The sequence below is a fragment of the Nuphar pumila genome, chromosome 11 (genome assembly GCF_984573655.1).
Source record: "Nuphar pumila chromosome 11, dmNupPumi1.hap1.1, whole genome shotgun sequence".
Lineage (NCBI taxonomy): Eukaryota > Viridiplantae > Streptophyta > Magnoliopsida > Nymphaeales > Nymphaeaceae > Nuphar > Nuphar pumila.
In genome coordinates this window covers 89,021,015-89,043,648 of record NC_143259.1, presented here as the reverse complement: position 1 = coordinate 89,043,648, position 22,634 = coordinate 89,021,015, and the positions used below count along the sequence as shown (strand labels likewise).

The window sequence follows — 22,634 nt, the reverse complement described above, 5'->3', positions numbered from 1 at the left end:
AAGAAGATGGCTCTTTCCATCCACATATCTCCCAACATAGAAACAAAGGAGCATTGAGAGATCCTATAACATATACCTATAGAGATAGAAACAATTTTAGGAGTGCAATTGAAAAATACAGTGAACCTAGTGGGTCCAATTCAACAAATGATGAAAACCTACGAAGAACTTAGAGAAGTAGAAAGATGCCTTCTAGGTTTATTTGATATGATTCGTTTACTCCTAAATATAGAGTTTGCCTTAGCGTCACTCATTCCTATATAGAACCCAGAAACTTCGAAGAAACAAAAAAGAATGATGAATAGCTGAAAGCAATTGAATGTGAGCTTTCAGCTCTCAACAGGTCAAAGACTTGGAAGTTCCAAGATCTTCCTAAGGATAAGAAAGTAATAGGGTGTAGATGGGTATTTAAGGTAAAAACTAAGAGCGATGGATCTCTTGAGAGATATAAGGCTCGATTAGTTGCAAAGCGATATAGTCAAGAATACGGGATTGATTATGAAGAAACTTTTGCCCCTGTGGCCCGAATGGTCACTGTCTGATGTCTCGTTACCGTTGCCTCAATCCACAAATGAAACATCTATCAAATGAATGTTAAAAACGTCTTTCTTAAGAGTGATTTGAACGAAGAGGTATATATGGATGTTCAACTAGGAATGGAGACTCCCAAAGGAAAAGTGTTTCGCCTTCGAAAAACACTTTATGGTTTAAAACAAGCCTCCAAGGCTTGGTATGATAGATTTAACTCCGTAATGTTAGAAAATGGTTTTTCTTCCTGTTTCACTGACACTGCTTTATTTGTTAGAAAAACCAATGCAGGGATTGTCATTCTGCTCTTATATGTGGATGATATGCTTATAACCGAAAGTGATTCTAAAGGGGTTAAAAACATAAAATCAATTTTGAAGGATAGGTTTGAAATGTCGGATTTAGGATTTCTAACTTATTTTTAGGCTATTGAAGTAGTATACTCTCATAGAGGGTATTTTTTATCTCAAACTAAGTTTGCCTCTGAGATTATTGATAGGTCAGGTATTACGGATGATAAGGTTTGTGAAACTCCTACTATAGTAGGAGCCAAAATGAAGATTGATGATGGTATTCCTCTCTCTGATCCCACCCCCTACAGACAGCTTGTGGGATCTTTGATGTATCTGAGTATTACTAGACCAGATATCTCTCATGCAGTTTATACTGCAAGTCAGTTTCAACATGCACCAACATCAGTTCACATGAGTGTCATCTTGCGGATTGTGAGATACATAAAGGGCACACTAAATAAGGGAGTATTTTTATCATCTTCTTCTGAATTAAAATTAATTGATTATACTGACTCTAACTAGGGAGGTAACCCAAATAACCGTCACTCCACCACTGGTTTTTGTGTGTTTTTAGGAGACTCGCTAATTTCATGAAGATGTAAGAAGCAGCAAAAAGTGTCTTTATCCTCAACAGAAGCTGAATATCGTGTCATGGTGACTACTACCATAGAAATTGTATGGATTCATCAGCTATTAAAAGACATGGGGATCTCAATAGAAGGGTCCACCAAGCTATGTTGTGATAATAAAAGTGCAATATACATTGCCAAAAAACATATTTTTCATAAGCGAACTAAATACATTTAAATGGACTGCCACTATGTTCGGGAAGCGTATTTGAAAGGAGTTATATTTCTTCCATATGTAACTTCAGAATATCAATTGGCAAATTTCTTAACCAAAGCTTTGTGTGCTCCGCGGTTCAATTTCCTCCTTGGCAAACATTCGGTCATCTTGCCCTAAGTTTAAGGGGGGGTGTTAAATTGTAATTCATAAGGAAACGTATTAGCTGTAGGGGTATTTTAGTTATTTCTACCTTTTAAGCATATTCATGTTTTTTAATATGATTGTAATTCCTACTCTTTATTTTTTCTTATTTTTGTAAAAAAAAAATCATTTTTATTTTTGTTCTTTTATGTAATATTTATGTACAACTCCGCCTATGTATAACTGTTTAGTTATCCACTGTCGGTCCCAAGCCCGGATAAAGGAGGAGGGTTGCGATAGGCCTGTGACAGCCAGCATAAAAACTTAGTCATACCCTATAAATATGAACCAATATGAGAATTTCGTTGGGGCGTTCCCTACTGAGCGACGCGCTGTACTCTATAGGCCCGGAGGCAGTGATAAATGGGCAAGGGTTGCTAGGTCGTCGCCCGGAAGCGACGCGTCACACCGGCACCTACGTGTGATGTCAAATAGGCAAGGGTTCCCTCACTTTGTTGGACAAGTGGGGGTAAAGAAGTTAGTCTAAGATCATAAAATTAGGTTAGCCACTTGGAACATAGGATCTTTAACTGGTAAGTTGGTAGAGTTAGTAGATGTTATGTGTAGAAGAAAGATTGATATTTTATGTTTACAAGAGACCAATTGGGTAGGTGAGAAAGCAAAAGTGATAGAACCTTGGGGATATAAGATTTGGTATACAGGAATAAATAGGAATAGGAATGGAGTAGGGATTATTATGAGTCATGAGTTTATAGATAATGTAGTTGAGGTCCGTAGGAAGGGTGATAGGATTTTACTTATTAAATTAGTATTAGGTTCGGAGATTATTAATATTATTAGTGTTTATGCACCTCAAGTAGGTTTAGATGATGACATTAAGCGTCAATTTTGGGAAGATTTAGATGGAGTAATACAAGGGATATCTTATGGAGAAAGGCTTTTCATCGACGGTGACCTTAATGGGCATGTAGGCATTAGTAGGGATGGATTTGAGAGTATCCATGGAGGCTATGGTATAGGAGAAAGAAACGAAAGTGGAGAAAGGATTTTAGATTTTGGTTTGTCTTATGATATGATCTTAGCAAACACTTGGTTTAGGAAGAGAGAGTCTCACCTAGTAACATTTAAAAGTGGGGTTAATACAAGTCAGATAGATTTTTTCCTACTTAGAAAGAGAGATAGGGGTTGTTGCATCGATTGTAAGGTTATACCGGGAGAAAGTGTAGCTACACAACATAGAGTCTTAATTTTAGATCTTAGAATTAGACAATGTCACAAAAGGGATAGATATAGGATAGATCCTAGAATTAAGTGGTGGGCACTGAAAGGAGCTAAACAAGGAATGTTTGTAGAGCAGGTAGTTAAGGAAGTTGATTGGTGTCTTGAAGAGGATTCAGAATCAATGTGGAATAAGATAGCGGGTGGCATGAGAAAGGTGGCTAAGGAGGTATTGGGTGAGTCTAAAGGCGGTGCACCGCTAGGTAAGGATACATCGTGGTAGAATGAGGATGTCAAATTAGCTATTAAGGTTAAAAGAGAGTGTTATAGAAATCTAAGTAAGAGTCGTGATAATGTGAATTTGAAGAAGTATATGATAGCAAAGAAAGAAGCTAAAAAAGTAGTTCGGAACGCGAGGGATAAGGTATATAAGAGGTTTATGACAAGTTGGATACCAAAGAGGGCGAGAAGGATATTTATAGGCTTGCAAAGATGAGAGATAGGAAATCGAGGGATCTGGGTATGGTTAGATGTATCAAAGATGAAACGCAAAGGGTTTTAGTCAAAGATGAGGAGATTAAGGAGAGATGGAAAGATTATTTTGATAAGTTATTTAATGAAAGTCATGCTCAAGATCTTGGAGACTTGTCCATTCCTTTTCATGAGATGAAGCATGACTTCATGCGCAAGATTCAAAAGAAAGAAATTGCAGAGGCTTTGAAGAAAATGAAATCAAGTAGGGCAGTTGGCCCAGATGGTATACCTATTGAGGCTTGGAAATGCTTGGGAGAGAAAGGTTTAGAATGGTTGACAAATATTTTCAACAAGATTTGGCGGACAAATAAGATGCCTAATGAGTGGAGGAAGAGTACTTTGGTGCCTCTATATAAGAATAAGGGTGATATACAAGATTGCACAAACTATCGTGGTATAAAACTCATGAGGCATACTATGAAACTTTGAGAGAGGGTGATTGAGTCTAGGTTGAGGAAGATTGTCATGATATCGGAGAATCAATTTGGTTTTATGCCTGGAAGATAAACTATGGAAGCTATACATCTTCTTAGACAACTTATTGAGAGAAATAGAGAGAGGAACAAAGATTTGCATATGGTTTTTATTGATTTGGAGAAGGAATACGATAGAGTACCTACGGACGTTCTCTGGTGGACAATAATGAAGAAAGGTGTTTCTCTCAAGTACATTAGTATAATTAAAGATATGTACGAAGGAGTAGTAACCAATGTCCCCACTAGTGGAGGGGTGACAACCAATTTTCCTATAACGGTTGGGTTACATCAAGGATCTGCTTTAAGCCCATTCCTATTTGCTATATATAGTGATGGATGAGCTTACGAGACCAATTCAAGAAAATGTGACGTGGTGTATGTTGTTTGCTGATGATATTGTTTTGATTGATGAGTCTAGAGCTGGGGTTAATGCTAAGTTAGAATTATGGAGACAGACATTGGAAGCAAGAGGTTTTAAGTTGAGTAAGAGTAAGACAGAATACATGGAATGTCGGTTTAGTAAGCAACGAAGGAGTGATGGGAGTGTAGTGAAGCTTGGTGAGCAAGAAATACCGGTGGATGATTGTTTCAAATATTTGGGATCTATCATTCAAAAGTATGGAGAAATTGATGGAGATGTAAATCATAGGATAAAGGTTGAGTGGATGAAATGGAAAAGTGCAACTGGAGTATTGTGCGATCGTAGAATGCCATTGCGGTTGAAGGGAAAGTTTTATAGGACGACTATTAGGCCCGCTTTACTATATGGTACGGAATGTTAGGTTGCCAAGAGACATCATATTCAAAAAATGAGTGTAGCTGAGATGCGTATGCTTAGATGGATGTGTGGAAATACAATAAAAGATAAGATTCGGAACGAGGAGATATGTAAGAAGGTAGGCGTTGCACCCATTGAAAATAAGATGAGAGAGAATCATTTACGGTGGTTTGGACATATTCGGCGAAGGCCTAATGATGCTCCAGTTAGAAGGATGGAGAAATGGGAAAATATATTAGTTAAAAGAGGTCAGGGTAGGCCTAGGAAGACATGGATGGAGATGATAGGAAAGGATATGAATGCTTTGAACCTCACCGAGGACATGGCATTGGATAGAAATGATTGGAGGAGAAGGATTCATGTGAAAGACCCAGAATGATTTTCTTTTTTGGTTCATATCGCTGACCCCAATTGTTTTGGGATGAAGGCGTAGTTGTTGTTGTTGTATGTAATATTTATGTACACAGTCAGTAGTGGCTGACTGTGTACAGTGTATAACAATCAGCCACTGACGGTTGTATACAGTTTAAAAAGATAGACGTTGGGCTGATTCCCAACGTCTCTAATAAGAGTCGTTGAGAATAGCCCAACGACTCTTTAAGTGTGCTTATAAATAAGGGCTATGTGAGCCCATTGAATGCAAGTATTACAGTAAGGAGTTCTCCTTAAGCTTATAAACATTGTGCATTTATTGCACAATTTGTGGTGTAAAGCTTATAAACACTCTGCATTTATTGCACTTTTTTTGTAGTGTAAAGCTTATAAACATTGTGCATTTATTTTGTGTCTTGAGTATTTGAAGTATGAAGTTATTTGAAAATTTGATTGTTTGCAACGCTTCTTCACAGCATATTACTGAAATACCATACATGTAAAATCATAAAAAAAAATACCAGCATGTGTAGTAGAATCATCTCCAACACCTGTTAATTTGAAGTTTACAAACTTTACATAACCAATGAGAGCTTTTCCTTGATCACAAATTGCATGCATATGAAAGCTATTTAGCCATGCTATCTGCCACTTGAAATTCACTCCCAATAATCATGGATAAAGCTCCTAATCTTCAACCTCTTCCCAAAGAAAATTTTTGTTAATCTTTATATGTTTTGCCTTATTATGTTGCATCCAATTTTCTCTCAAATAAAATGACGCACCAAATTTAAAAAGATAAAAAACTGCACTTTTATTATCACAATATAGCAAAGATTTTTTAATGATTTGATGCAAAGATGCAGGGAAGTGTCGACTCTATGCAACCATTGAGCTATTGAAGCCACTCTTTACTATTCTACCATGATATTTGATTCAAATACAGTTCTTTGATTCCTAGAACTACAAGACAATATGTCAGCTCACATAGACACATAACAAGAGATTGGCCTTATCTTTTTTCCAGCTTTCAACCCATCAAAATACATCACAATTATAATCATCTAATGAAGTGAGTGCAAGGACTGTGATCACCTGCATATAGCGTTCTGTATGTAAATGAATGAAACCTAACATATTTATTAGAAGCTCAGTGGATTTTAGAAATGGCAAATTTGCCAAGAAAGGGACAGATGGCGAGGGACAGGTGGTCTCTGTAAGAAGATAAAGCCCACAACTAAAGCTTCAAATGAAGATCACAAAAGATCTCTCTCAATGAACACAATGGTTCATTCAACATACACGATAACCGAAATAAATAAAAAGAGTGTACACAAGAAGAGGGGAAAAATTATATATCATTCAAGTGGGAAAACCCACACTCAAGAGTATATATTACAAGGGGGAATAGCCCCATATTTATAAAGCATAAAGCATAGAGCTGGAGGGAGTTGTTGGGCTCCCAACAGCTCTAATTAGAGCAGTTGGAAGCCCAACAGCTCTAAAAGTACATGTTGCTTTTTGACTATGGTCAAAAAGTAACATGTCCAAAAGTCTAAAAATGTCTAAACTAAAATCCTAAACCTAATTCTAACTAGTTTCTAACTAAACTAAAAAACGATAACTAAACTACAAATATATTACATATAAATATTACATTTTTTAACACCCCCCCCCCTCAAACTTATGGTTAGATAACCGAAAATTTGTCTAAGAGAAAGTGAAATCTAGGAGCAGCGAGAAGTTTGGTGAAGAAATTTGCCAATTGATATTCTGATGAAACATATGGTAGATCAATGGTGCCATGTAGGAACTCCTCTCGCACGTAGTGACAATCAATTTCAATAGGCTGGAATGTCCAGTTGCTGGCAATATAAATAGAACTTTTGTTGTCGCAGCATAGTCTTGAAGCTCTAGTACTTTCAACACCCATGTCATGAAGCAAACGCCTTAGCCACACTACTTTCATAGTAGTTGTAGTCATTGCCCTGTATTCAGCTTCAGTTGACGAGAGAGAGACTTTTTGTTGCTTCTTACACCTCCACGAAATCAATGATTCACCTAAAAATACACAAAACCCAGTAGTTGAGTGTCGATCATTGGGATCACCTCCCCAATCTGCATCAGTATAAGCAACCAAATTGAAAGACGAAGAAGCAGACAAAAAAAGTCCTCAAAAATTGAAGTTTTGATATATCGAATAATGCGCAAAACGGCTCCCATATTAACAGTGGTAGAAGCATGCTGAAATTGACTCATTGTGTGGACGGCATGTGCAATATCGGGTCTGATAATAGAGAAGTAAGACAATGCTCCAACAAGTTGTCTTGTATGGTGTTGGATTTTCAAGTAATTCTCTATCATTGATCTTCATTTTGATGTTTACAAGTTCAGGAGTGTCAACCTGCTTTTCATCCATGATACCAGACTTGTCAACAATTTCCAAGGCAAATTTAGATTGAGTTAGCAAATAGCCTCTTGAAGAATAAGCAACTTCTTATACCAAAAAAAAAAATAGAAAACCCAAATCACTCATTTTGAAATGTGTTTTGAGAAATTTTTTAATGTTACACTTTCAGTGATGATCATGTAGTAAAATTCTTAACAAACAATGTTGTGTCAGTAAGACAAAATTGAAAACCAAAATGAATTATAACTTGGCTAATCTATCATACCAAGCTTTTGGGGCTTGCTTAAGCCCATATAAAGCTTTGTTTAATCGAAGAGCCTTTCCTTTAGGAATGTTAATATCAAGTGGTGGTTTCATATATACTTCTTCTACTAAATTTTCATTAAGAAATGTGTTTTTAACATCCATTTGGTATATGTCATTTCTTTGAAGATGCTATGATATGGACTTCTCTCTTATACAATCCTCATATTTTTACGAAGCATCGATTGTGTAAATGACAAGTTGCACTCAAATTCATTTGTGCTTGTTTTGGGGTTGACTATTAATGAAGTCAAGTGTGAATTTATAACATTCAATTCAGATTTGAAAACCCAATGTGTTGTAGAAAGCTTGTGTGAATACAATTGTGGGGCTTTTCCCATGACTTATTTGGGAGCGCCGATCATCAAGGGGAGGATTAAAGCCCCTTAGTAGCTGCCAATTGAAGACAGGTTATCTTAGAAACATCACAATATTATCATTGGTGGGATGCATTACCATGATTAAATATGAATTGTCTAAAATTCAAGCCCACCTCCTATCGGTGTGCTTGATGCTAGACAAAATTGAGAAGCGAATTTTGCAAAAGTTTGAGGTCCCTTTTCAAATGTGGTAGGAAACGACGAGAAATTGTCCTTGGCAAAGTGGAGTCTTGTAGTGTAATAATAGATAAGGGTGGCATGGGTATCCTACCCTTAAAGAACATGAATAAAGCCTTACTAGCAAAATGGTGGTGGATCTTGAGTACCGAACATAAACCATGGACCAGATTTATGAAGAACAAATACACACTACACCTTGGACGGTAGAATTGGAGGCTAAATAGTAAGGTGATGAATAGGGTTGCATATGTGTGAGTCGAGGAAGCAAGAGCGGGAAGCGATTCGGGAAGCAAAAGCGAAAAGCGAGGCACTTCTAAAATTTTAGGAAGCGGGAAACGCGAAACAACTTAGAAGCTAACCAGGAATTGTCTCGGAAGCGAGAAGGGAAGCAAACCAGGATTTGAAGGGAGAACGAAAAAGGAAGCGACTTAGGATTCGAGTGGGAAGAAAAAAGGAAGCAAATAGAAATCAAAATGAAAGCGAAAATGTAATCATATTTTTTCAATTTACCAAAATATAAGATTTATGTTATCATTGACAAAATAAAACATGACAGAACTTCGGTTCAGCCAACAGGGAGAAGTGCAAACAAATTCTTACAACAATCAATCTTTCAAAAGATTTCTTTCTTGTATTTATGATTTTATATCATAATCAATATTTATTAATTGAAAAGAAGCTCTAAAACAAACTTTATCAAGCATTTAACATATAAAAATGCAAACTCTCTTAAAAAAACAAAAGAACATATAAAAATGCATCTAAATATAATCTTGCATAAACTAATGCATTCTCAAACTCAGGTCAGAAATAAGCAAATGATAAAAGATGGTCAAAAATGACTTATGCAGCTTGACCTTCCACCTATAAATACATTTTTCATCCCATACCATTTTCTGATAAAAAATTAAAGTCAACTTTTAGACAGAAAGAGAGATACATACAACAAAGATCAAAGATGTCTATTGAAAAACAAGTTAGGCTTATATCTAATAATAAAGAAGATAGAAAATGATGCATGTGAAAAGCACAATCTTTGCCATTGACACAAACAAAGCTTAGATAATATAATACAACGTTTATATGAAATAAACTAGCAATATATTTAAGAATTAATATAATCTACATGACAAGTATGATAAAATAAAAAATTATTTGCATATAGAAACAAAACATACACGCAATTAAGAGACAAAGAGAGCAAGAGAGAGTGAGAAACAGAGAGCGAGGGACGGAGAGAGTGAGAGAGAGTGTGAGAGACAAAGAGGGCAGAGGAGAGCGTAAGAGAGAGTAAGAGACAAAGAGGGGAGAGGAGAGTCGGAGTGAGAGAGAGAGAGAGAGAGTGAAAGACGAGGGGAGAGGAGAGCGAGAGTGAGAGACAGAGCGTGATAGCGAGAGAGAGAGAGAGGGTGTACCTGAAGACACCCATGGTCGCCCATCGCAGGAGGTCGTCGGTCGTCGGAGAGGTCGAGAACGAGAGAGAGAGAGAGAGAGTTCGGATTTGGGAAGGAAAAGTGAAAACCCTACTTGATTTTGCCTATTAATCGATTTTACTTTCAAAATGACTTTTGTCCTTTTAAAAAACAATGTTTCTTTTACTTTTTTGGTTAAAAAAAGGGTTTTAAGGGCTAAAAATGTCCATTAATGGGAAGCTCGCTCCCCATTATTGGGAAGCTCCTTTTTTTGGAAAGAGTGTTTTCCTTATATGGGAAATGCACCTCTCATTTATGGGAAGTGTGCTTCCCCCACGCTTTCCTTTTTTCAATTTTTTTATTTTTTATTTTTTATTTTTATTTTTATTTTTTATTTTTTATTTTTTTCTTCTTTTTCGCTTCCCCTCGCTTCCTAGGTCGCTTCCAGTTCGCTTCCTAGGTCGTTTTCGAGACGGTTCGTGATTCGCTTCTAAGTCGTCCCACACTTCCCGCTTCCTAAAATTTGAAAGTGCCTCGCTTCCCGCTCCTGCTTCCCGTATCGCTTTCCACTCCCGCTTCCTCGACTGGCAACCATGGAAGAGACCCCAATTAGGAGGGGGGTAGCCAAGTAGGCATGGCATGGGGGGAGGGGAAGGAAGTTTCCATATTTCTTGTTGTAAAAGTCAACAAGCTAACGAGGAAACCTCTTCTCTCCCTTACACGATTTTGGGAGAGCCCACAATATGGAAAGGCTCCCAAGCATGTATATATAGAGGATCTCTTCACACGCCCCTATCCCAGCCACTCTCACTCTCTCTCATGCCCTCTCTATTCTTCTTCGTCCCTCACGACTTTGGTGGGGAAACACCATTATCGTGGAGCTGCTGGACATTATTACCACCGCAGTTTGGAGGAGAGCAGTTAACTGGTCCATCGTCCCCAGCTGAATCAACATCCCCAAGTTTTTCTGGTTCTAGTGTTCTAGTTTTCAAGGTAGGTTCCCTCTAACTTGGGTGTGGGTGTGCATGGATATGCAGATCCATATGTATTTTCGAATGAGCCTGTTCATGTGTGTAGAAACGTGTTTATAAATGTGCAGATCCATGTGTCTTGAATCGGCATATTTATATGAATAGGTAAATCCATATGCAGATCCATATGTTTAATGAATGTGCAGATCCATGGGTGTTTGTGGATCTGCATATTCATGTGGATGTGTTAATCAATACGTGATTGTGAATCTACATATTCAGATGCGGATGAATATGTATATTCATGTACAGATCTATGTGGTTATGACTGTACAGAATTATGTGTGTGGTGCTTTAGCAAATATAGATCGTATATGCACAATACATGCTGAATTCCTGCACTGGAAATACAGATTTTTATATATTTAAGACATACTGGATTCCTACACTTGAAATACAGATTTTATGGATGTAATACATGCAGAATTCCTGCACTTGAAATATAGATTTTATTCTTGTTGCATGTTGTATTTCTGCATTAGGAAATACAGATCATGTATGCATACAACATGTTTTTCTGCATTTAGAAGATGCAGATTTGGTATGCATATAACGTGCTATCTTCTTCTTTTTCTGCATTAGGAATTGTGTATTTTGTATGCCTAAAACATATTGTAAATCAGCTTAGAAAATTCTGGGTTTTATATGCACAGGTCATCTTAGAATAGGATTGCATATACTGCACATACATTCCGGAATTTTCTGACTGTATATGATGTGCATATACACAGTGAACTCCTTCGTATGCATGCTGTGTATAAATGAAACATTTACATTAAATACATGCATTTATATGCATACGTAGACTGTACATTTACACCGAAAACACCAGGATATATATGTAAATATATGTTGTGCATATACCCCAGAGTTTCTTGAAAATGAATACATGTCACGCTTGGTATGTATACAGGCAAAACATGTATGTATATGCAGGTCTGTACTGTACATATACTCAGGAACCACCTGAAAATGAATGCATGTGTCCTGTTGGGTATATACACAGGTAAAACCTGAAGGCATATACTTGTCTAAGCAGTACATATACATAGGAAATACCTGTTGTATATCTAAGTATGTACTGTGCACATACGCAGGTTATAGCTGTGTATGTATGTTGTGCATAGGTATAGCTGTGTATGTATGTAGTGCATAGGCACAGAACTACCTGTGTGTATGTGGACATACGCAGGTTATAGCTGTGTATGTATGTTATACATATGTTATAACTGAACCTAATGCATGTGCATATAATCAGGTTATAGCTTAACCTAATTACTGTGCACATACAAAGGTCATAACTGAACTTAGTTACTGTGCATATACACGTTAAATCTGAACTCAATTACTGTGCATATACTCAGGAATTACTTGAAAATGAATGTATGTGTTATGCTAGGTATATACACCGGTAAAACCTGAATGTATATGATTGCCTAAGCAGTACATATACACAGGAAATATCTGCTGCATATGTATGAAATTACTATACACATACGCATGTTATTTCTGGGTATGTATGTTGTGCAGATGCACAGAAATACCTGTGTGTGTGTCATGCATATACATCTGAAGCACCTGATTGAGTATGTTGTACATATACGCAAGAAATACCTGTTGTATATGCATGTGATTACAGTGCATATACATACTAGGAACTTAGAATTAATATGCATGTATACACAGCAAATCTGAAGTTATGTATGCAATTATGCCTATGCTATGGAAAGATGCTGATTCTTGATGTATGCACAATAATAATGATATATACATGATGGATTTCATAATGATATGTGCTTGATAGTGAAAAATCAGCATAATGGTGTATCTATAATAATTACATGAGCATACTAATGGGATGGTCAATGAAATGATATGCCTATGCTATTGGTAAGGTAGCATGATGAGATGTGCAGCAGGAGGCTGCGAATGCACATGAGGATTTAATGTACCATGCTATGGATATGTACAACATGTATATGACATGACAATGATGTGCTGCTTGTGAATTGTTATTTATATACCTATTGTTATGAAAATTGGTGCAAGCACATGTGTTGGAGCCTGGGATTGGGTTTGACTGAGACTGGGCATGTGGTTGAAATAGACCAGTGGGGTGCTGCAAGCTCAACAACTTTTAAATTTGATATACATGCACACATAACTTAAATAAATGTCCGACTGGTTTAAAGGCATCGGAGCATACGATGCTCGATCGGTTTAAAGGTACCGAAGCATACTGAATGGGTTAATATAAATGAGCTAATAAAATATTATAAAACTACCTGGGTAGTATGAGGCTCATGCCAATAATGCAATGTGATATGTTACCTTGTATGAGTACTTAGGCTATTGAGTCATTGGGTGTCATATTAGTTCGGTACATATGAGGTAATGTAATAAACCCTCTGATAATGACAATAATAACCAATAACCCATTCACACTTGGGTTTACCTTAAAAGAGGGTAGGTGGTATAAACTTTGTGGACTTCTGTGTTGTTATGCTTTGAGTGGCAATGGCTCGATTGGTCTCCAATCCTCAGAGTTAGGGGGTTGAACTACTAAATTGCCCTAGGTGGTAGATCTAGATTCTTCTGCAAAAATTAAGGAGGCATCATATTTCGGTCTGTCCTTTGGGGGTTTCTCTCGGTTATTACACCATCCCCTTTGGATTTCAATTTCAGTTAGTCACTCGGCTTATTAAAATACATAGCATAATAAACCCCCGAGTGGTCTCTTCTGTTACGGTTGCCTTGGGCCTACGAGTACCTGCAGGAGTATAATTAGATAAACAAAATATTACAATTGAGCAGATTTAATTTTATTGTACTGAAATAGATACTGATGTTGCAAATTGCTATATTATGGTTATTTACATGTCCTAAATTATTGTTGCATGAATATAATTGTCAAAACGTGTTCATTTACTTGTATCATGATATGGAGTTATTTTTGCATAGGTTCAAAAAGATGTATGAGCATGTGTCCTTGTTACACTAGACACATGCATTGCTAGTGTAAATCTACGGGGGCTCGTTGAAGTCAGACCCACGTTTACTATATATTTTTAGTTCAAGAGTAAGCTAATTGGAGTGGTTGCGGGATGCTACGGGTGGCGCCAAGAACCAATAATTTTATATTCCCGAGATGTTATTTGAACATTTAATTTTGATTAAGACTCATTTTGTAAACGAACTATTTAATTGGTGAATGATTCAATTTGGTTTATGGAATGGTAGTGTTGAATTGAATATTTATAACCCGCCTGTAATTCTATCTGAAACCAAAACAAATGTTTTCATCGTGTTTCTTTTTAAAAAAAAATTATTTTCGAGTTAAAATCCTGGAGCGTTACAGTCCTCATCTATAGAGGCATATTATTGGGACCCAATCTATAAGAGCGAACAAATGATGCAGATACTTATGGAGGTGCTGGCTTCTAACAGCATGGTGGGCAGTATGGAAAAAACGAAATGCTCATACATTTAATGAAATTTCTCTGGTTAATCTTGTTCACAAACACATTTTGTTGATGTACGCCACATGGTCAGCATTAAGTGGCAAAGGTCTGGAATATCTTGGCTTGAACCAATTTTTCAGGCCAACCTGCCCCTGTTTCATAACTTATTGGTTGAAGTCTTGTCAACCATGCCTATTGTTTGTTTCTGTACACTGATTTTCCTATCTAACATTTTTTTCTTTTTATTAAAAAAAACATAGTTAATAAAACAGCAAGAATTTGAAGCTCAGTGAGCGAAAATATGGATGAGGGAACATTTCAATCAAGGTAGACAGCCAAACAGATTCATGTGGAAGGAGAGCAATATACCCATACAAGGTATACGCAAGTTGCAGGGAACGCTATTTAGACCACCACAGAAAAATAGACAGGTTGGCAAGATGTTATGTTGGACTAGCAGTTTCCACATATGTGCATATTAGTCTTCCACTGTTAACTCTATTAAACAGATTCCCAACAATCAATCGCCCAATTAATCCATAATAAACAAGGCTATCTTCAAGGGCAGGCACTTGTGACAATTCCATATTCGCTAAATTATCAGTTTCCCCCTAATTATTTTCTAAAAACAAAAGATAATTTTACAAAATGGATTGCATTGCATCTGCCTTTCAAATTGCATTAGAAACAACTTGGTAGAAACACTTGCTTATTCTTCTCTCAAAAAAAAGAAACACATGCTTATTCCGGACTAAGTTTGAGAGAGAGAGAGAGTACAAAAGAAGAAGAACAAGCAAATACCCAGTTTCCTAAAAACAAAGAAAGCTTGTCATCCAAAATGAAAATGAAAAGAAAAAAGAAAAAATCACAAAAAAAATACAAAAAGAAGAAGCAAACACCCAGATTCCTAATAACAAAGAAAGCTTGTCATCCAAAATGAAAATGAAAAGAAAAAAACGCAGAAAACACCAGAAACAAAAGATGAAAAGCTCTAAGTCTCTTGGGCACCCATAAACAGAAAAAAGAGAAAGGAATTAACATGAATCAACGAAACAATATCACTCAATTCAAGAGACCGCAAACAATTAGAGGCAGATAAATAAGCGCGACTCAACAGAACAAATACAAACCTCACAAGCACGTATTAGGGCAAAGAAATCCCTCTTTGGTTAGGAACACACAAATCTTCAAAAAACAAAAATAAGAAAAGAAAAAAAAAAACAAGAAAGGCAGGAACCTTGCGATGCCAGCAAACCGAAACGAGAATCTTCCGCCACGACGACGACGATGATGATCACCGTCGCCGACGAGATCGCACGGCTGACATTGACCACCCCGGGCTAGGGCGTAGAGATTTCCGGGAAGAACCGGTGAGGGTGAGAGATCAGAGAATCAATGTGTGAATGAGAGAAGAAAAGAAGGGCGCGGCGATGGGATTGAAGGGCAAGGGATCCGGTGGTGATGATCGGATGGAAAGGGAGGAGAAGACGGAAGGCTGAGGAAAGAGGCGGTTGGAGAATCGTGCTCGAGAAGACAAAAATGTTGTATGCCCCCCACCCACCACCCACACACACACCTGACACCACCACCCGAAGAGGCACAGTTTGCTACAGTGCGTGTTCGGTGGTCCCAATGAGCGCCAGGTATAAAAAGGTCGTGAGGCTCGTATCCCCGTCTGTCAGCATCACCACCTAGCATCGGAATCCAGTGTGGTTGCAAAGACTTAAAGTTTTTTTTTTTTTTTGCCGTTCTTGTTATTGAAACGACGGTTAAAAAAAAAAGCTAAAAATGTTTTTCATTTATAAAAGTGCCAAAAATGTTTTTCATTTAGAAAAGTGAAATGATGATGCAAGATCCTTTATCTAAAAAAGTAAAACGACGGTTTGAAAAACAGATAAAAATGTTCTTTATTCAAAAAATGAAAATGATGATGTCTAGAAAAGTGAAACGCTAATTTGAGAATAATGTTAACTCTTCAAAGTCCAAACTTTTGCACCATTTGTTCTAAACTTTTGCATCATTTGTTGTACCAAGAGCTTTCTTTGATGACGCACCCTTTATCATCGTCTGCTGCCACTGAACTCTCCCTTATTGTCGCTTGCTGCCATCGAAGTATCCTTTATCGTCATCTGCATCAAAGCATCCTTTGATGTCGTCTGCTGCTGCCAGAGCACCCTTTGTTGTCATCTGCGCAATGGCAGCATCGTTGCCACCATCGGTTGTGCCTACCTTTTGGGTGGTTCTTCTCCACTATCAGATTACCAAGGTTTCGTTATGTAAATAAATCAATTTATAAATCTGAATGTTAAATTTTACAACTAGGTGGTCGTCTTTATGCTAAATAACACATATTTTCACACTGAAACAAATCGATTTATACATGTCCACTTTTTGGGCGTCGAAAATAGTTAGCACGATTTGTTCTTATGAAGGTCAAACAATACAACGATATGTACTTATGAATGTTAAAATTTTACGTCGATTTATATGTTTAAAACATAAACGACTTATACATTTAAATCGGTAGCGATTTATACATTCGATGCAGCAACGATTTATATGTTTGAAAGAGTAACGATTTAATAAAACTACCATGATTTGTGCTTAAGTTTGATAAATCGTATAACAATGTTTATGTATGAAGTCAAACGTTACAACGATATGTACTTATAAAGGTTGCAATTTATACAATAATTTATAAATTTGAAGCAACAACGATTTATACATTTAAAGCACTAGCGATGTATATTTATGAAGTTACCTCGATTTGTACTTAAGTTTGCTAAATCTTACAACGATGTTTACTTATGAAGCCAAATATTGCGACGATTTGTAATGTTGGTGATTGTTTAACAAATGAGATAATTTGTATTATCATATACTTGGGGAAACAGTTGTAACATATAATGATGCGGTTAATTTTATGTGTTGTACAAGTTAGCAATGTCTAAAGTTCATCAGATAAGAAATCCACCGTCGTTCTATGGGATGATTATTAAAGAAGTTATCTGTCAGTCCCATCTATATGAGCGTTATGAAAGGTACCAAAATATAATGAAGATTGAGAATGATAAAGATAGGAACAAAGCATTTAAATTATATTATGTGGAGGATTATTCATCAAATGTTGAGGTTGAAGAGCAAAGGATGAATAAGGAAGAACTAAAGATGAAGAAGAAAAATAATGATGGCAAAGAGAAGAAAAAGCAAAGAAAGAAGGAGGAGAAGAATGAAAAGCAAAGTCAAAGAAAGAAGAAGGAGGAGGAGAGGGAAAGGCAATGGAAGAAGAAGGAGGAGAATGAAAAGCAAAAAAAGAAAAGGCAAGTGAAGAGGAGGAGGAGAGGGAAAGGCAAAAAAATAATAAGAATGAGGAGGAGGAGAGGAAAAATAAATTTAAGAAGAAGAAGGAGAAAGAGAAGGAAAGGCAAATGATGAAGCAAGAATATTTTGAAAGCAAAAGAAGATAAGGCAAATGAAGAAGGAGGCGAAGGAGAAGGAAAGGCAAAAAAAAAAAGGAAGAGGAGGAGGAGGAGAGAGAAATATAATTGAAAAAGAAGAAGGAGACGGAAGAGAAGGAAAGGTAAATGATGAGGATAGAAGAGAAAAGACAAAGGAAGAAGCATCAGGATGAGAAAGAGAAAGAAAGGCAAAGCAAGGAGAATGAGGGCGAGGAAGATAAGAAAAGAGAAAAGAAGAAGCAGAAGGAGGAAGAGAAGCAAAGGGAAAGAAAAAATCAGGTGGAATAGAAGGAAGGGAAATGAAGAAGCAGGAGGAGGAAGAAAAGGAAAGGGAAAGGAAAAAGCAGAAAGAAGATAAGAAAATGGAAAGGAAGAAAGAAATTGAAAAGCAGAAGATGGAGCCGAAGGAGCGAAGGAAGAAATAAGCAGAAAAGTAGAGGAAGGCAGTCGAGCAACAAGAAAGGCAAAAGATAGAGAGAGGGGACGAATAGGAGAAAAGTGTGACCAAGGTACGTAAATTGATCATGTATGTGATAGATATTACTGTGACAACGATTACTATGTGATAGCGATTACTATGAATGATTTACTATGATAGGTATTATTATGTATAGTGATTACTGTGATAGTGATTACTATGTATAGTGATTACTATGTATAGCGATTACTGTGATAGCGATTACTGTGAACGATTTACTGTTATAGGTATGATTTTGTGATAGCGATTATTATGTATAGCAATTATTATGATAGCGTGTGTGCAACGATTATTATTTATAGCAATTATTGTGTACAACAACATATAGAAGTACAAATAAGACTAATTTATAATTAATACAAATAATATTTTATTTTATATTATAGGGAGGTCAGAAGAGAAGTAGAGCATCAGGTAAAAAGCTTAGAAGGCGATGTCAGTGACCTATAGTTATGTCATGGTATGGACAGTTGAGTGAATATCAGAAGGATCGATTACAAAATATGCATTTCGACTGCCTTCTGGACCAGCATTATTTTAAAACGTGTTGGAACACCATGACCCACTTAGTAAATAAGTGGAATAATAAGATATACACATTCCAGTTTGATTCTTTTGAGATCACCATGACCCTAGAAGATGTAACACGGATTATGGTTCTTAAGTGCCATGAAAGTGTTGTCCTATTACGGGATTCAAACTATAACGCAAGGGACAAGTGCATGACCCTTTTAGGAATATCGATGGAGGATTGAGGTTAATGTATTTCTAGTGGACGTAATTCTACATCGATGAAAGTTTCTTCTTTCCATAATAAATGAGAAGGTTGGTCCGCTACATTTGCATCTGAAAGAGCTCACCAAGAGTTGTGCAGCTTCCTTCTTTGTTTTTTTTGGACTTTATTTTCTGACTTGTCTGATTCAAGAGTAAGTTATCTGTGGCTGCAATTCTTGGAAGACTTGGATGAAACCGACAACTATGCATGGGGTGTTGCTATGCTCTCACACTTGTATAATCAACTTTACCTTGCGAGTAAGGGTAAAAAAATCATCGCAGGGTTTTGGCCATTTGTCAAGGTAATTGTTTATTGCACATTTGGTAGTTGTAGACTAAGATCGTTGAAGGTTATAGTCTTACTAATATATTGATTTTGTAGGTCTGGGCGTGGGAGCATATTGCCGCGTTGCGGCCTTAGTGTGGTTCTGTGATTTATGGTTTTTAAAGATCGGTCGGTGGGCAAGAATAAATGTCAAGGTGGATAATGCTAAGTTCATTTTAGATGGTCTCCAATTAAATAAGGTAAATGGTTTAAAATCGTTTATAATTGTTTCAACATTTAACATTCTTAAGTAATCATCGCTGCATGATTCTGTCTTTGTTAGTACAAATCATTATCGCTTTAGCATTTAACTTTCAGTATTGTAAATCGTTGTAATCGTTTGCATTCTTAAGTAATAATCGTTGCAGGATTTTGTATTTCTTAGTACAAATCGTTATCGCTTAAGCATTTAACTTTCAGTACTGTAAATCATTATAATCGTTTGCATTATTAAGTAATGATCGTTGCAGGATTTTGTATTTCTCGGTACAAATCGTTATCGCTTTAGCATTTAACTTTCAGCACTATAAATCATTATAATTGTTTGCATTCTTAAATAATGATCATTGAAGGATTTTATATTCCTTAGTACAAATCGTTATCCCTTGAACATTTAACTTTCGTTAGTGTAAATCGTTGTAATCGTTAGCATTTTTAAGTAATGATCGTTGTAGGATTTTGTATTCCTTAGTACAAATTGTTATCACTTTAGCATTTACCTTTCATTAGTGTAAATTATTGTAATTGTTTGCATTCGTAAGTAATGATTGTTGCAGGATTTTGTATTCCTTAGTACAAACCGTTATTCCTTGAGTATTTAACTTTTGTTAGCGTAAGTCATTGTAATCGTTAGCATTCTTAGTAACAATCATTGTAAGATATTTAGCACTCATTATTATAAATAATTTTAATATTTAGCATTCATTAGCATGAATAATTATCTATACCTAAACCATAATCTTCAATGTATATGTTGTGTGGAGACCGTATGGAGATGGAAAGGACGAGGACCAAGTGGTTGTTGTTGAGGCTGCGAGATTGTCTGATTGCGATATTTGGTTGTTTAGTAATTATAAAGCCAAATTGTAGCATGGTAGTCGAGTTCTCCTATAATCTGGTTTGGGACAGTCTACCCCAAAGAAGCTTGTGAAAGTGAAAAGGAAGATTAATAGTGGTGGGGCCAGGAACGTGAATTGGCATGAACGCTACAGGGAATAATTGGATAGCTGAAACAAAGGAAGCGTTTGTGCCATAGTGTATGATTATAAAGAACGACAATATGATCACAACTATTTCTAAAAACATTGGGAACCCATGCATCGAAATCTTCAGATTGAGAATATAGGGAACCCATGCCTCCCTTCTGTCTCCCATCATGTCGCATCCCAGCATAGAAAACACGTTCATCATCTTCCTCTAGCTACAACAATGAATACCTCAATTGCAATACTTGTTGAAGATCGAACACAACTCACAAAAGATAAGATAGTCTCCACCACAAGGTTAGAGATGTTGGAGAGGGAGAATAAAGATTTACGAAAGCAGGTGAAGAATTTGGGAAGACAAATGCGGTCACAATATGATACACTGGTAGAGATGATGACTAGTGTTTATAATAAGATCGAAGGAACCAAGAGGCCACCTATGATAGAGAGTCCACCAAGAAAAAGAAAGAGATGATTTGTATGTCATAGTCCATCTGAGTCGTCAAGTGCTATTGAATAAACGATAGTGATTCTTTTTATCCTGATAATTATTTGTTGTAATTCTATAATTCTTTTTTGTAACGTGACATTCTTTAATTCTTTATTTCTTTTTTTAATAAGTATAACACACAAGTGTCACTGAGCAGATTGTTGTAATGTTCGTCCTTCATAAATAAAAGTGAACGGGATTGGGTTGCAACCAGTTGTATAAGAGATCATGATTTATTTTTTATAGAAGGTGTTCTATAACGATATGTACAGTAATCTTACCTAAACCCATCAACTAATCGAACCAAATATGTTTGAATAACCTATTGCGATTTTTCTTTACCAGCTTTAGCCTAGCGAACAATATGTTCCATCGTGGTTTACACAATAACATTAAAAAATAGCAGAAAAGAAAAATAAACAAATTGACACGAGGTTTATACTTAGTAAAGAACAAATCAAGTTAACCTAATCTAGGTAACTTGATAAATACAAATCGAGTTAACTTCAATGATACATTACAACCATATTCATTTACATGAGTATTTAGTCACAATACATCATGACCAATGGTTTGTCTTAGATACAATACATGACCATCATCATTAAAGAAAACAAACATCATCATCAGCATCAACCCCACATCTGTAAACACCCTAAATTTTCCTCATCCATTCTCAGACACCCCCCGCTTGCAGATGCCAACCTTGGCAGCTCAGTATAGGAGTCCAACCCCAAGTTTGTCTCAGTTTAAGTGCCACTTTACCCCCTTTCACCAGGAAAATTATCATTTTACCCCTAAGTTATCCTAGATCCCTGTGAGTCAGAGTCGACCAAGCTCATTCTTAAGCTCAGAACAGTTAGAATGTCAGTCATCTCTAGCTCATCTGAGCTCACAATGAGCAGAGCATGTTCATTTCTGATCATTCTTGCCAAAATGGGTTCATTAACTCAGAAATGAGCTTATTTCTAACTCGAATCCAAGCCAATTGTCTCTGAGTCAGTTATTCCTAGTCAATCCTATTCCTCTGAGTCTAGCTTGAGCTCACCAAGAGTTCAAGTGCTCCAGTTTCAAATCAAATCTATTTCTCGTTGTCTAAGAGTTCATTTTAGCCAATTTCAACTCATTTTAGCTAAAACCTAGCTAAGTCCAGTCAGTTAACCTAGTGTTTGAACTTCAGTTTTAGTTCATCTCAGTATTATTGATCGTTGTTTCAGCTCAAAACCAGTTCTTGATCATAATTCACTTCACTTCAGTGATCATTTCTCGCCATTTCTCTAAAAATGGCATCATTTCTCGACCATTCAGTCTAGGAGTTTAGTTGAAACAATGTCTTGTCAGCTCATTTAAGTTCTGAAACTCTAGAACTCAATTTATTCCAGTTCAAATCAGTTAGAACTCCAGTTTTCAGTGTCATTCCTGGCCCTGCACGGACAACAAATCATTTCTTGAATCATTTTGTTCATTTTTATCAAATTTATCACTTTTTAAACTGGTATAACTATCAATTGGGGTCCAATACCTAAAATCCTTCATCTAGGGTTTGCATTTTGCATGACATTTCATATCATTTCTTATCA

The 22,634-nt window shown here is 36.5% G+C and overlaps 1 pseudogene across 2 annotated transcripts in view; it reads right to left on the bottom strand.

The window, feature by feature from the left end:
- Positions 1-15,946, bottom strand: part of LOC149822469 (protein RMD5 homolog pseudogene) — a 41,421-nt pseudogene extending 25,475 nt beyond the window's left edge. The window contains exon 1 of one of the 2 annotated variants that reach the window (XR_016426199.1): positions 15,562-15,946. The product of XR_016426199.1 is annotated as a protein RMD5 homolog pseudogene, transcript variant X1 (transcript). Of the gene's footprint in view, positions 1-13,318 lie in introns of both variants that reach the window. The other variant, XR_016426200.1, reaches the window with a different exon arrangement.
- Positions 15,947-22,634: the final 6,688 nt, after the last annotated feature.